Source organism: Giraffa tippelskirchi, chromosome 4, assembly GCF_054371585.1.
Source record: "Giraffa tippelskirchi isolate mGirTip1 chromosome 4, T2T-mGirTip1v1.2.pri, whole genome shotgun sequence".
NCBI lineage: Eukaryota > Metazoa > Chordata > Mammalia > Artiodactyla > Giraffidae > Giraffa > Giraffa tippelskirchi.
In genome coordinates, this window is record NC_137278.1 from 187,715,583 (window position 1) to 187,729,024 (window position 13,442).

The 13,442-nt window shown below is 35.9% G+C and overlaps 1 protein-coding gene and 1 long non-coding RNA gene across 9 annotated transcripts in view; one reads left to right on the forward strand and one right to left on the reverse strand.

Moving 5' to 3' along the window:
• Window positions 1-13,442, forward strand: part of LMO3 (LIM domain only 3) — a 322,779-nt gene that overhangs the window by 34,730 nt on the left and 274,607 nt on the right. The window lies entirely within an intron of this gene.
• Window positions 1-13,442, reverse strand: part of LOC145503584 (uncharacterized) — a 31,211-nt gene that overhangs the window by 12,493 nt on the left and 5,276 nt on the right. The window contains exon 3 of the long non-coding RNA XR_014051575.1: window positions 973-1,130. This is a non-coding gene — a long non-coding RNA (uncharacterized LOC145503584). The remainder of the gene's footprint in view (window positions 1-972; window positions 1,131-13,442) is intronic.

Sequence of the window (13,442 nt, forward strand, 5' to 3'; positions counted from 1 at the left end):
TTTGACCTACTAGTAGATTCCTTCTGTTCCTAATCTGTGAATTGTCTTACTGTTTCCCACTGGGCTTCTCAGCTCTTTCCTCACCTGTGTAATCACTCACTATATGCTGTTTCTTCTGTTGGTTTTCTTGGAGCGACTTCCAATGGATAAAATAGCCATTGACAAAATATTCTGATACTCAGCAATGATTTTCACAGTGTAACCAGGGAAGATACTTAGATTGAGGGTAGATGTAAGAAAAACTGATCAGACGTTGCTTAAAACTTACCATTTCTTTTTCTAGAAATAAAACATTTCTACAATCTTAGGCAGGGTACAAGATGGAAAGGTGTAGTTATATGATTATAACCACATGATTCAAGTAGAAAGTTAAAAAGAACATTACAGAAATATGGATTTCTACCTGCAAAAGTTAAAGTCACTTAATTCAAAAACATTCATTCAGTTCAAGCACTTCCATTTTCTTTTGTTTATAATGATAGTCAATTTGATTAAAAAGCATTACATTCTTCATTTTTTGACATAATAGAAGCCAGATAACTTTTTGAACTAATATTTGAAGTGTTACTCTAGGCTGTATTGGGATTACACAGATAAATAATATACTATAAAATAGCAAGGTACATTATTGCTCTAATGAAGTACCCCATAAAGGAAACACATTTTGTTGATTTTAGATAAAGATTTATGAGTATAAAGTATGTGTATAATTTTATATTGTATTCTTCTAGATCAAGTAGGGAAGTAAAGACATGATATCTCTTTTGCCAAAAATCTTCCAGTAACGGGAAGAACATTTGTACTATCCCATGATTCTACTAGTTTCAAGGTCAGCAGGTTTTTTGTCTCCACTTTGTGTTCTTCTTAAATTTGACTGGATTTTTTTTGCAGGTGGTGTGATATACTGTATGTGTAAAAATACCACATTTCTTTATTTTTTATGAGTCATGTAAGGTATTATAAGATACTTACCTTCCCACTGATTTAAAAAAAATGTCCAGAGGGCTGGAAGTGGGGAAGAGTTGTCAGAGACGTAGTGAAGCAAAGATTGGGCCTGAAGAAGGAGGGGATGCTGATGAGGTCAGACTAATTGTTGCTTCAGCCTTAACATGTGAAGATGATTAGAAAGTCTAAGGGAGATAATAGGAAACAAGGCATTCAGAAGAGAACATTTCCAGTTATCAATAGTATTAATTGTACCCTCATTTATGTACAATTAGTAGTCATATTGGGCTCCTCAGGTGGCGCTAGTGGTAAAAAAAAAAAACCTGCCTGCCAATGCAAGAGATATAAGAGACATGGGTTCGATTCCTGGGTCAGGAAGATCCCCTGGAGAAGGAAATGGCAACCCATTCCAATATTCTTGCTTGCAGAATCCCATGGATGGAGGAGCCTGGCAGGCTATGGCCCATAGGGTAACAGAAAGCTGGAAATGACTGAAACATCTTAGCACAGCACAGCACAGTAATCATATTAAGAAAAAATTTAAATGAATTTTAAAAATAAGAATGATTTTATTTTTATTTTAAATAATTCTATTTACATGACTTTTAATGTTGCATACTACTTCAGAATTTTACCTATTTATTATTTTTATTGATATATTTAAATGACCTCCTATTCTGAAGGTAGAACTCCCTGCAGTTTGCAAAATGTATGAGAAAAAAATAAAAGAAAGTTTATAAAAGTGTCAGAGAAACACTCCATTTCAAAATACATTGATTTAATGTGTTTTTTTTTTCTTTTTCTTTTTTTGCTCTGCATGACTTGTGGGATTCTCATTTCCCTAACCAGGGATCAAATCTGGGCCCTGGCAGTGAAAATGCTGAGTCCTAATCACTGGACCACCAGGGAATTCCCCAAAATATCCTGATTCAGGAAATATATAGGAACTAAGTTCAAAACCAGTCTTTAGGAAGTGGCCAAGATGGTGGAATAGGAAGACCCTGAACTCACCACCTCCCATAGATACCAAAATTGCAACTATCTACAGAGCAACTATCTGTGAGAATGACAGTAAGACTAGCAGAAAAGATTTTCCACAACTAAAGTCATAACGAAATGGGTAGGAGATGTGAAAACATAATAGTCAGGACCCACACACCCATGTTGGACCACAAATGAGAGAAATGTTATAATCATCCAAGCCCCACATGGGTTCCCCAGCCCAGGGAGCCCGTACCAGGAAGACAAACTCCCAGAACATCTGAATTTGCAAACCAGTAGGACTTATGTTCAGGAGAGCTGGAGGGCTATAAGAAACCGAGACTTCGTTCTTAAAGGGCACCTGCAAAATCTCACACACTTCAAGTCCCTGTGCAGGGCAGTAGTTTGAAAGAAGTCAGGGTCAGACCTGACAAAGGAACAAGACATAAATTCAGTAAAAGAACTAAATGAAGTGGAGATAAGCAAGCCTGAAAAAGAATTCAAGGTCACAATCAGAAAGATGCTCATCAAACTGAGAAAAGAATGGATGAATATGGTAAAAGTTTCAACAAAGAGAAAATATGAAGAACCAAACGGAGCTGAAGAATACAATATCTAAAATTTAAAAATACACTGGAATGAATCAACAGTAAATTAAATTATACAAAGGAATAAATAAATGATCTGGAATACAGAGTAGTGTAAATCACCCAAGCTAAACAGAAAAGAGAATTTTAAATAGTGATGACAGTTTTGAAAAACTTTGGGGACAACACCAAGCATATTAACATTTGCATTAAGGGGATCCCAGAAGGAGAAAAGAGAGAACAAACAAACCCAAAATATTTCAAGTAAAAAAGTCCAGCTTATATCTAAAAACCCTTAAAAAAAAGAACAAACAAAATCCAAGGTTAATAAAAAGAAAGATATAATAAAGATCAGAGTGGAAACAAATGAAATAGAGACTATAAAACAATAAAGACATTAATAAAACTAAGAGTTGGCTCTTTGAAAAAATAAACAAAATGGATAAAATTTTAGCCAGTTTAAAAAAGAGACAGAAAGTGCCCAAATAAATAAAATCAGAAATGAAAGAAAAAACTTAACAACCAACATCACAGAAATACCAAGGATTATAAGAGATTGGTATGAACAACTATATACCAATAAAATTAACAACTTGGCAAATGAAAAAAATTGTTATAAAGGTACAGTTTCCCAAGCCTGAATCAGGATGGAATAGGAAATATGAACGGATCATTTACCAGTAATAAAATTGAATTAATAATTTTTAAAAATTCCAACAAAATCCAAAACCAAACAGATTCACAGGTAAATTCTACAGAAGATTTAATGAAGAACTAACACCTATCTTTCTCACACTGTTCCAAAAACTGAAGGCACAGGAATTTTCCAGAATTCACTCTACAAGGCCAACAGTACCCTGATATCAAAACCAGAATAAGAAACCACAAAAAGTATAGGCCAATATAATTGATGACTATAGATGTGAAAGTCCTCAACAAAATATTAGCAAGTCAAATTCAAAAATACATTAAAAGGATCATGCACCATGATCAAGTAGGAATTATCTGGGGCATGCAAGAATGGTTTGATATCTGCAAATCAATCAATGTATTAATTGGATTAATAAACTAAAGGATAAAAATCAGATGATCGATCAGCTCAATAGATATAGAAAATCTTTTTACCAAATTTGACATCCATTTATTAAAATAATTCTCAACAAAGTGGGTATAGAGGAAACATACCTCAACATAATAAACACAATGTGTGTGTGTGTGTATATATATATATATATATATATATATATATACACACAAAAGTGAAAGTTGCTCAGTTGTGCCTGACTCCTTGTGACCTCATGAACTATAGCCTGCTGGGCTCCTCTGTCCATAGAATTCTCCAGGCAAGAATACTGGAATGGGTAGCCGTTCCCTTCTCCAGGGGATCTTCCCAACCCAGGGATCGAATCTAGGTTTCCTGCATTACAGGTAGATTCTTTACCATCTGAGCCACCAGAGAAACCCAAGAATACTGGAGTGGAAGCCTGTCCTTTTTCCAGGGGATCTTCCCAATCCAGGAATCGAACCGAGGTCTTCTGCTGAAGACAGATTCTCTACTAGGTGAGCTATCAGGGAAACCCATATATATGGCAAACACACAAGAACATCATACTCAATTGTGAAGAGATGAAAGCTTTTCCTCTAAGATCAGGAAGGATGCCCACTCTCACCACTTTTATTCAAGTTAGTATTGGAAATTTTAACCATAGAAGTCATATAAGAAAAAATTGTATATTAGAAATCTACAATCTGGAATGTAGATTAGAATGTAAGAAATAAAAATGTCACTATTTACAGAAAGCATGATACTAAGTATAGAAAATCCTCTAAATTCCACCAAAAAAAACTATTAGAACTAATAAATGAATTCAGTAAAGTTGCAGGATACAAAATTAATATACAGATATCTGTTGCATTTCTATACACTAACAACAAATTATCAGAAAGAGCAATTAAGAAAGTCATCACATTAAAACTTCCTCAAAATAATAAAATACATAGGAATAAATCCAACCAAAAGAATAAAAGACTTTTACTCTGAAAACTGTAAGACATTGACTAAAGAAATCAAAAGCAACACAAATAAATGGAAAGATGTTCCATGCTTGTGAACTGGAATAATTAATATTGTTAAAATGACAGTACTATCCAAAGCAATCTACAGATTCAATGCAATTCATATCAAAATGCCAAAGGCATTTTTCACAAAACTAGAAAAAATTATTCTAAAATTTGTATGAGACCACAAAAGACTCCAAATAGCCAAAGAAATCTTGAAAGAAGAATAAAGCTGGAGACGTCAGTTCCCTGAATACCAACTCTAATACAAAGCTACAATAATCAAAATAGTATGATGCTAGCACAAAGTAGATACATGAGTAAGTGGAACAGAATAGAGAGACTAGAAATAAGCCTATACGTATATTGTCAGTTAGTCTACAACAAAGGAGGCAAAAATATACAGTGGGGAACCTGTATAACCTCTTCAAAAAGAGGAGAAAACTAGATAGCCACATGTAAAAGAAACAAATTGGACTTCTTTCTCACACTATTTACAAAAATAAAATGGAGTGAAAACTTTAAAGTAAGACCTGAAATCATAGAACTCTTAGGAGAAAATATAGGCAATACTTTCTTTTATGTTGGTCTTAGGGGTATATTTTTGGATCTGTCTCCTCAGTCAAGGGAAACAAAAGCAAAAATAAATAAATGGAATGACATCAAACTAAAAAACCTTTGCAGAGCAAGAGAAGCTATCAACAAGGAGTAAAGGCAGCCTACTGAATGGGAGAAATATTTACAAACAATATATCTGGTTAAGGGGTTTACTATTCAAAAATGCAAAGAGTTAATACAATTAAACATCAGAAAAACAGCCAACCAGATTTAAAAAAACTGGCAAAGGACCTCATGAGATGTATTTTGAAAGAAGACATATACATTACACCAAAAGGCACATGAAAAGGTGCTCAGCATTACTAATCATCAAAGAAATGCAAATTAAAACTACACTGAGGTACCACCTCATACCTCTCAGAATGACTGCCACTAAAATACAACAAAGAACAAATGCTGGTGAAGATGCAGAGAACACCTTGTGTGGTGTTGGTAAGATTATAAATTGGTGCAGCCAGTGTGGAAATCGGTAGTAGTGTTCTTTAAAAATATTAAAAACTAGAACTTCCATCATATCCATCAGTTTTACTTTTGCATGTTTACCCAAAGGAAAGAAAAACACTAACTTGAAAAGATATATGCACATCAGTGTTCACTGCGACATTATTTACAATAGCCAAACTACGGTAGCAGTATGTGTCCATTGTAAATGAATGGGTAAAGAATATAGAAGTTCAGTTCAATTCAGTTGCTCAGTCGTGTCCGGCTCTTTGCGACCCCATGGACTGCAGCATGCCAGGCCTCCCTGTCCATCACCAACTCCCAGAGTTTACTCAAACTCATGTCCATTGAGTCAGTGATGCCATCCAACCATCTCATCCTCTGTCATCCCTTTCTCATCCGGCCTTCAATCTTTCCCAGCATCAGGGTCTTTTCCAGTGAGTCAGTTCTTCGCATTAGATGGCCAGAGTGTTGGAGTTTCAGCTTCAACATCAATCCTTCCAATGAATATTCAGGACTGATTTCCTTTAGGATGGACTGGTTGGTTCTCCTTGCAGTCCAAGGGACTCTCAAGAGTCTTCTCCAACACCACAGTTTGAAAGCATCAATTCTTTGGCACTCAGCTTTCCTTATAGTCCAACTCTCACATCCATACATGACTACTGGGAAAACCATAGCCTTGACTAGATGGACCTTTGTTGGTAAAGTAATGTCTCTGGTTTTTAATATGCTCTCTGAAAAGGTGAAAGTGAAGTCGCCCAGTCGTGTCCGACCCTGTGTGACCCCATGGACTGTAACCTACCAGGCTCCTCTGTCCATGGGATTTTCCAGGCAAGAGTACTGGAGTGGGTTGCCATTTCCTTCTCCAGGGGATCTTCCTGACCAAGGGATTGAACCCAGGTCTCCCACATCGTGGGCAGATGCTTTACCCTCTGAGCCACCAGGGAAACTCTCTAGGTTGATCATAACTTTTCTTTCAAGGGGCAAGCGTCTTTTAATTTCATGGCTGCAGTCACCATCTGCAGTGATTTTGGAACCCAAGAAAATAAAGTCAGCCACTGTTTCCATTGTTTCCCCGTCTATTTGCCATGAGGTTATGGGACCGGATGCCATGATCTTAGTTTTCTGAATGTTGAGTTTTAAGCCAACTTTTTCGTCTCTTTCAGCATTTTCCACAATTTTTTGTGAAAAGAATATATGGCATATGTAAAGAATGGAATACCACTCAGCCATAAAAAATAGATAAATTCTTGCCTTTTGCAACAACGTGGATGGATCTAGAGAATGTGATGCTAAATTGAAATAGGTCAGACTGAGAAAGATGTAAAACATATGATCTCATGTATGGAGCATAAAGAATAAAACAAAATGAAAACAGACCTATAGAGAACAAATAGATAGTCACAAGAGGGGGAGGAGGTAGGGGTTTGGAAGACATAGGTGAAGAGAATTAAGAGGTACAAATCTCAAGTATTAACATAAATAAGCCATGGGCAAGTAACATACAACATTAGGAATAAGGTCAGCAATAACTGTTTGGGCCCAAATGGTTACTAGACTTATCATGGTGATCATTCTGCAAATTATGTAAATGTCTATGTCAATTACTATGTAATTTACTATTACTATGTAATATGTAATATTAACTATGTAATATTACTATGTAAATTACTATTTATGATACCTGAAATGAATATAATATTATATATCAATTATGTTTGAATATATTTTGTTAAACATTCTCTGGAACAAAAACAACAACAAATACAAGGAAAATTTCTTAGTATCAGTACAAAATTCTCTTGTCCCTATTAGAAAGGCACTTCTAGTAGAATAGAGACTGTGGCCCATACATACAGCTTTGTGATGTTAAAGTTTAGAGAATGCCAAGAAATAGTTTAAAAGTCTCTTGGGTTTCCTTTTCATAAATCTTTAGTCTCTGCCATACCTTAACGATATTGATTTTTCTAATTACAAATTAATACAGGGACTTCCAATTCAATATGGTTGATTAAATGCTGTTTCTATAAATTACCTTCCAAAAGTGTAAATAAATAAAAATCTTTAAAACTTCAAGGAGGAGACCCAGGGGAAAGACAACAGCAGATGAGAGAGGTCAACAAAATTTTGAGAAATGAAAATAAGTGGAAGAGAGCTAAGTGCTAAGAAGACCAGAGGAAGCTAAGACTTTTATGCTTACAGGAGGGAAAGTGAGGGGAAGGAAACCAGTGTTCCCTGTAGAACACTGAAAAGCACTAAGTGTTTTCAACAAAAGTAACAAAAAGCAAGAGCCCTAACAGTTTGTAACCAAAGAAATGGCTGAGAGTTTATATTAAAAGCATTTGGGCATTTTGATAAATCTTGATTACTTCTCTGTCATCAGCCTTCTCAAGCACTACCCTCCACCTAGACAGTCATCCCAACCTCACCTCCCATTCTCCAAAGCCTTGGAACCAGAGTTTCAGGATTAGGCACACGAGTCTTAGAGAGGGTGAAGGGCTGATTTGTAAACTAAAAAGAAACTGACATGATGAACCAGACTTTAAGGTTCTCCAAACAGAATTTGAACTCTTGTTCTGATCATCCTGGAGCAGGATTTCTTAGAGGAGTGCTAAGTTAGATATGTGTAGGTTGCTGCAAGAATTGGGAGAATATTACTGGCATTTAATGAGTAGGAGACTCAGATTCCAGACATCTCACGTATAAAACTCCCTCACAGTGAAGAATTATCCCACATCTCTGAAGATTTTCTGATCGCACAGTAGACAACACATAGGCCAAAAAAAAAACTTTTAAACCATGTGAATCTATAGCCTTAACTGCATTTTGCATATAAGTGATACTGTCTTTTATCTTTATATTTCACATATAGAGACAGGTATTTTGGCTTGGCCTTAACATAGACTGAATTTTTCAGGGGTGCCATTATAAATTGAAGCAAGCCAGCACATTGTTTGGTTTGGAGTTTAACCAAGAGTTCTTCACCATTTCCTAAAATCACATTGCAAAGAGCAGTGCTGCTTATGGTACTTAAGATGTCAGTAATGTACATCAAGACAGCTGTATCAGTCTATATTTACAGCTGTCACCTTTAGAGATTCTACAAGTATGTGCAAACAGCTGACTACCTCATTATGTGCACAGTGAAGTGTAAAGTACCTATGCATGATGGTTTACACATTGAAATACATATTTTATTAGAGTGATTTTCTGCTGTTTCTTTTTTACATTATAGTTATGGCATGGCAGTGTTATTGGTAAAATCACATGTGTTGATAGGTTACATTCTGCTATTTTCATTTCAGGGTAGTAAAAGCAGATTTCTAAAGTATGTGATTTAAACAACAACGAAAAAGTCATTACCTTTAATAGGGTTGATATCCTATGCCCTTGGAGGAACTCACTAATTGAAGATTATTTCCCCCAAAACAGTATCTAATCAGGATTTCATTCTTAAATGTGGACTGTCAGTCAACCGTTATCAGATGCTTGAAGAAAATCTCTAACATAAAAAAGGGAGACTCCAACAAAACAAGCAAGAACCGAAAAAGAAAACCTGTAAAAAAATAAGTAAATAAAACAAGACAAAAAAAGCAAGATAAGTTTTTGGAGAGAGAGTGTGTGTGTGTATGTGTTTGTGTGTCTGTGTGCGCACAAACAGTCCTTAAACTGTGGTCTGGAGGCCCAGGGGATTCCCCCACAGCCTCTTTAGGAGATCTGCAAGGTCAAAATTATTTTCATAATAATAGTAAGACTTTATTTTCCTTATTCACTTTCATACTCTCATGAGTGTATGGAGTTTTTCAGAGGTTACACAATATGTAATATCACAACAAATTGAATACAGAAGCAGCTATGAGGATCCAGCTGTCTTACATTAAGCCGTACATGAGATTCACAGAACCAAAGGGTCTAACTTGCCAGATTAAGTGCCAAACACAATAAATGAAAAAAAAAAAACCTCACCCATATGCATCATCATACAATTTTATAACATTGAAGTAGAAAGAAGATCCTAAACTTTTCAGGAAAAAAAATATGAAAGATGAAAAATGGCAACATTAAACCTGGGAAAAAAGGGAGACATTCGATAACATTCTGAATGAAGATTACTTTCTCTTGGAACCCTATATTCAAACTATCTGTTGAGTGTCTAGATAAAATAGTGACATTTCAAGACAGGCAATATTACCAAAATTTCACCTCCTATACACATTTCTAAAGAAGATTCTAGAGGAACAGGTGGTAAACAAACATGAGGACAGTGCATCCAGAGACTAGGGAAAGTGCCACAGGAGTGTAACACGGAATTTCCATGGTCCACAGCAAGCATGGAGAGCAACCCAGACAGAGGGCAACAGAGCGTGGCGCTCCAGGAGTGCCCGTCTGGGAAAAATGATTGAACTTGTACACTTTCCCTGACTGGATACAAAACTGAGAGGATATTTCAGAATGTGGGAAGAAAACTGCCACATATAAAGAGGATCACATTTATTTATTTATTATTTATTGGAATATAATTGCTTGACAATGTGTTAGTTGCTGCTGTACAACAGTGTGAATCAGCTATATATACATATATCCCCTCCCTCTGAGACCTCCCTCCCACCCTACCCCCATCCCACCCCTCTAGGTCATCACAGCACCAAGCTGAGCTCCTTCTGCTCTACCGCAGCTTCCCACTAGCCAGCTGTTTCACACATGGTAGTGTATATATGTCGGTGCCACTCTCTCAATTCGTCCTTCCCCCCATGTCCATTCTCTGTGTCTGAGTCTCTATTCCTGCCCAGCAAATAGGTTCATCTGTACCATTTTTCTAGTTTCCATGCTGTGTTGTGCCCAGTCGCCTAGTCATGTCCAACTCTTTGCAACCCCACAGACTGTGGCCTGCCAGATTCCTCTGTCCATGGAATTTTCCAGGCAAGAATACTGGAGTAGATTGCCATTTCCTACTCCACGGGATCTTCTGTTAGTATGCAATATTTATTTTTCTTTTTCTGACTTACTTCACTCTGTATGACTGACGCTGGGTCCATCCACATCACTGCAAATGACCCATAAAGAGGCTTACATTTAAAAATGAGGAAAGTGAAGTCACTCAGTCGTGTCCATGGACTGTAGCCTGCCAGGCTTCTCCATCCATGGGATTTTCCAGACATGAATACAGGAGTGGGTTGCCATTTCCTTCTCCAGGGGATCTTCCCGACCCATGGGTCAAACCCGAGTCTCCCGCATTCTTTACCATCTGAGCCACCAGGGAAGCCCAGAAATGAGGAGATTATCCACCAAATGAATCAAAGGTTGAAGAGAAAGAAAAAGTCATCCTAATACACCGATCTCAACTTACATGAGCAGTGATTTAACAAAAAGAAATTGTGCCTTTTTTGTAGGGTCTACTGTAGTCAAAATCATGTAAACTTTTGGACAATAGAGATGCAGGCAAGGTCGATAGACAGGAATAAGAACAGCTAACATGAGTGCCTGCAGACCTAGATTCAAACATGTCCCAATTTGTGTGTATGAATTTCAGAACGTTTTCAGTGAAAGTAGAAAGGTATAATTTCATATTTATGAAATTAAAATAAAATTTCACATACTCTTTTATGGTATAATAATGATGACACTTCATACTTTTAATCAGACAATCTGAAGCACTCTATAAACATTAGCAAATTAAGTCTCACAATACCCCATGCAGTAGTTAAGAATAATCATTCATTATATACTCAATAGTTAAAATGAGACATCAAGAGATTAAGTGATTTATCTCAAGATCATACATTCCCTGAATTCTAGAGAGAAGAGTTGCCTACAATTTTTTCATATCTCTTGCTCTGGCTCTCAATCTTCTCTTGCCAGTTGTATCACTACAGACAGTATGCTGTGCTCTCTATTTGGTGTTATAAGCAAGGTTGCAGGGTTACCTGGCCACCTTACTGGCTCGTGAAGTTTCCATTTTTTCCCCTTTAGAGGATGTAAGATAAACTCACCCTTTATCAAATTCCCCTTTAGAATAATTTCCTAGTGCATTTCTCAACAAAAGTGTTTCCAACGTAAGCTCAGTACCAGACTAACACCTGTATTTAATCATTTATACTTTCCACAATCCATTCAATATTAATTACCTAAATATTTATTAAGTTGTTTTGTATGTCAAGCACTACATATTTGATTCCTGTCATCACAGGTTTTAGCCAGGAAAGACAGCAAATCTTAAAAAGCAATTATAGTGAAGTCAGCCCGAGGTTTCTAAGAAGTAGTATAATACTGAACAAGCTCAGAGAACATGACATCAAGATGAGGAGTTACTTCAGCATAGTCTTCCTAAAGGAAATAGTTTCTAAGCTCAGGTCTGAAGGATGAATAAAGATTAGCCAAGCAAAACAGACAAGTGTGCACTAGTTAGAAGGAAATACTCGTGTAGCAGTGTAGAGATGAAAGATCCTGCTGTGTGCAGGAAACTGAGAGATGCCCAGAACGACTGGAAACAGAGTGAACAAGAGAAGAGATGGGTTGAAACACAAGGCGACTAAGGCAATAACATCGTGTTAAGCTACATTAAGAAGTTTAAATTTTTCTAAGAACAATAAGAATCTTGAAAGGATTTTAAACAAGAAGTCATGTTTTGTTATGAAGTACCATTCTGGCTGCTGTGTGGGTAGAATGGATCAGAAGTGGGCAAAATTGGAGGCAAGAAGACTAGTTAGGAATCTCATTTCAAGCTAGAGATGATGGCATCCCCTACATGTGTGAAGGGGAGAAGTGAAGATGGAAAAAAGAAATGTATTCAAGAGATATGAAGATATGAAATTGAGAGCGACTTTGACTTTATATGAGGATGAATGAAGAAAAAAAAACAGCACAGAAGATTCCCAATTTTCAGAGAATAAAAGTCTACAGAAGAAAACAGAAGCTTCTGTCTTTGACTGCAAAACAAAAGTTTGTGTGTGTGTTCAGGAAACAAGTTGAAACTGAAATGCTAGACAAAAACAGAAAATGAAATGGAGGAATATTGGAGATAAAATAATTAAGGATTTTATCTTATTGGGAGAAGAGAGAATAAATAACTCTTAGACTTCAATATACATGTCAAAAATTTGAACAGACCCATTAAAATAATGGAAATATGATTAATTTTCAAGTCACAATTTGTATAGTTATACATATATATGTTTATGATTATGTATATATATACATATATGCAGAATCAAAATTGTTTTTTTTATGTTGTCAGTAACAAAGAAAGACTATACACTCGTTTTAAGCATACACGAAACTTTCATCAGTATTGACCATCTGCTTTATAAACTCAACAGAATATTCAGCATAATAAATCCAAAGAGCATAGTAAGCCCAAAGTTGAAGGGATGAAATCATAAAAACTTAGATCAGAAATTCATAAAATGACAAACATCCAAATCAACAAAAACAAATGGAGTTGATCATCAAAACTTAAAAGGTGTTTCTTTGAAGATACTAGTAAAACATTGATACTAGTAAAACATTAGAGGTTTAAAAACCTCTAGTAACACTGATCAGAAAACTAGAGAAATAAAATAATATTAACAAGAATTATTTACCTCTACCCTTTTGTTTTAGTTTAGGAAAGATGATATCCACTGAAATTCTGTGATATGACTTTGAAGTTTTTCTCCATAGTTCTGGGCCGCCTTAGGCCAACTTAGGGAGAGAGTCTCTCTAGTGTTTTTAGTCTTAACATAGGAAACATACAATGTTAGTTCCTCTTAGTCCAGAACCCATGGTTCAATAGATATAAAAAAATCTTTAAGGTAGAAGTACAATAAAATTATA